At 38.2% G+C, this 2,884-nt stretch overlaps 1 long non-coding RNA gene across 3 annotated transcripts; it reads left to right on the plus strand.

The window, feature by feature from the left end:
* Positions 1-555: 555 nt before the first annotated feature.
* On the plus strand, positions 556-2,420 carry LOC145739784 (uncharacterized). 3 transcript variants are annotated; one of them, XR_014181211.1, is made up of 4 exons: positions 556-1,111; positions 1,268-1,994; positions 2,048-2,150; positions 2,223-2,420. It is a non-coding gene; the product is annotated as an uncharacterized LOC145739784 (long non-coding RNA). The 3 variants fall into 3 exon arrangements; XR_014181210.1 differs by having other exon boundaries at positions 561-1,603; positions 1,754-1,994; XR_014181209.1 differs by having other exon boundaries at positions 569-1,994.
* The last annotated feature ends 464 nt before the right edge of the window (positions 2,421-2,884 follow it).

Below are 2,884 nucleotides of genomic sequence, written 5' to 3' on the forward strand. Positions count from 1 at the left end.
ATTAAAACCCTAACCGTTACAAGTTTAAATTGTAAATGGGGATAATAGCTGTTGCCGTAGATTTTCCGTTTACTTTCAATATAGACAGGTCGACGGCGGTTAAATATTGTCACGAATGGAAAATCCATTAATTCAAAAGATGGACTTATTAACTTAAAAACATAAGAGTATTCGAGGATTGCGAAATATTAAGCGCACGAGGCAAGGTCGCACCATGATGCACCGAGTGTGTCATGCACCGGGTGCACCATATCGGTGATGAGTCGCCGCCACCTGCTTTGCAGAAATATGAAAAATAGGCGACCAACAATAACAAACTACGTCAGCCGATCAATCGGGTATAAAACACGCCGATTTCAGCAGTATAGGAGGAGTGTGAACCAATCGACAGTAGTGCGACCAGCTGAACCAGGAAGTCGAGATGTCGACTCTCCTCGGTCAAGAAGGATCAAGTTAAGTAGTCCATTCTCCAGAATTGTTCCAACGCGAAAGTGACCAAGCCAGCCGCCAGAAAATGCTAAGTCCTCAGCTTATGAGTCTATGTAAGTACAATTATTAAATTGTCAACTTTTAGTGTGTTTATGACCGTATTGTGCAAACCCATTTGTGTATACCGTATTTAATAGATTTAAGTGTTTAATGGAAAACTCAGTGTTTGATTCCATCCTTGAAACTGAGATCCCGGCGCGACGTTTAACGTCGTGAGTCAGTTTAATTAATGAATCCAGAAGGGCTACCCGGCGCCTCCACCAAATGTCACGTTTAATTTATGAGCCCTTCTGGATTCATTAATTAAACTGACTCACGACGTTAAACGTCCCGCCGGGATCTCAGTTTCAAGGATGGAATCAAACACTGAGTTTTCCATTAAACACTTACATAGACTCATAAGCTGAGGACTTAGCATTTTCTGGCGGCTACTTTCGTTTGGAACAATTCTGGAGAATGGACTAATATATATGGATAACTTGATCTTCTTGACCGAGGAGAGTCGACATCTCGACTTCCTGGTTCAGCTGGTCGCACTACTGTCGATTGGTTCAAACTCCTCCTATACTGCTGAAATCGGCGTGTTTTATACCCGATTGATCGGCTGACGTAGTTTGTTATTGTTCGTCGCCTATTTTTCATATTCCTGCAAAGCAGGTGGCGGCGACTCATCACCGATATGGTGCACCCGGTGCATGACACACTCGGTGCATCATGGTGCGACCTTGCCTCGTGCGCTTAATATTTCGCAATCCTCGAATACTCTTATGTTTTTAAGTTAATAAGTCCATCTTTTGAATTAATGGATTTTCCATTCGTGACAATATCAAAAAATTAAATTATCACTAACTAGAACGGTTAATTGATCTCAATGCCCCGAACTTTGATTGCACAAATCCGGGAAACAGCGATGGTAGGGTAAAAAGCAGTAGTCTTGCGTGACCCGCTTATCTGAGGCCATATCTCAGTCATTTATAATGGCGCGTATCGGTATTCAGTGTAAATCAATCAACAATTGTGCTACCATATGAACTAAAGTCGAAATGTCGAGTTTCCTCTAGAAAATAAAATCAAGTTAATTAAACCAATTTTCAAATTTATCCCGATATTAAAAGTGAGTGAAATAAACGAAAAAAAAGTTGCGTACATTTTATTAACAAAATAACATTTAAAAAGCGTCAAATTTTTTTATTTTTTGTTTTATGTTTTTTTTTGTGGCGTTTTGTCTTTGCGGAACCATCATCAACTTAATTTTCTTAAATAGGGTCCTTATATTTTAATATCAGACTCTGAAAGTTCTTTTTATTCCGCATTGAATGATGTATAACTGAATCTGGTGAGATTCTAAAACTGGACTTCGACTATATATTTAAAAAACTAACCATCATATAAGTTTGAAACTATGGAGGTCCTATAGAAGACATCTAAAACATTTTGGAGATTTAAGCGTTACCGATTCTGCATGGAATTAGTGGCAACAGCGGATTTTTGGACGACAACTTTTAGTAACTAGTGCTAAAAGCTGATGCCAAAGTGATTAATAAGCCTTTTTTTACAGCGTCAAGCGAAACCGCCTTAGAGTACGCGAAATGCAGGCTAGGGCTGCCCAAATGTCTGCAGTAGATCAGGAGGGACCACCCCTTTTCAAGGAACCTAGGAGGGTGAGTTAATATTTTTTTACGTATAATTAGGACTTCCAACTAAACAAGATCCATTGGTTTTTTTCCCGTCAGATATGCAACGTATTTATGAAAGTTTATAATTTACCTACGATCAATTCATTAGCCGCCATTGAATTGCCATCGCTACTGATGTCGTCACTTAACGAATTTGGGAAACCAGTTTATGAGAGAAAAACATGCTCAAGTGTTGTCACAATGTTGAATTAAAAAAAATTATTGGCGTTGGTCATTAATAAACTTTGGCAACTTTCAGGGTGTTTTATTTTTACTACAAATTAATGGTCGAATACTGTTAATAATTTCCGAATAATACGACGTTGCAATCGGCCATAAAAACGTCAAAATGCAAAAACAAGCCTGGAAGCTTGGAATTAACCGGTAAAACCGGTTTGCTTTGGACCGCAAACGAAACGGAACCGCTATTTCATATCGGTCCGGGTCCCTGCTTCTTATAATGTCTCGGTTTTCACAAAGCTTCAAACAAACTCTTAAAATAATTGGTCAAAAACTCGATCACTTTCATTTGGAGAACTGTAAGTCAATTTCATTAGATTCTTTAGTAATAATTGAAAACTGTTGTCCCAATTTAACCAGCTTGGTTCTTAATCACATTAATAATGTCTGTAAGGTATATAATATAACCTTAGCTCCAGAATTTTGCTTCTCTTCTTGATTAAAACACTCCATTTACCAATAACACCATTATGTATTCA

Source organism: Ips typographus, unplaced genomic scaffold, assembly GCF_016097725.1.
Source record: "Ips typographus isolate SLU unplaced genomic scaffold, UJ_Ityp_2.0 IpsContig44, whole genome shotgun sequence".
Lineage (NCBI taxonomy): Eukaryota > Metazoa > Arthropoda > Insecta > Coleoptera > Curculionidae > Ips > Ips typographus.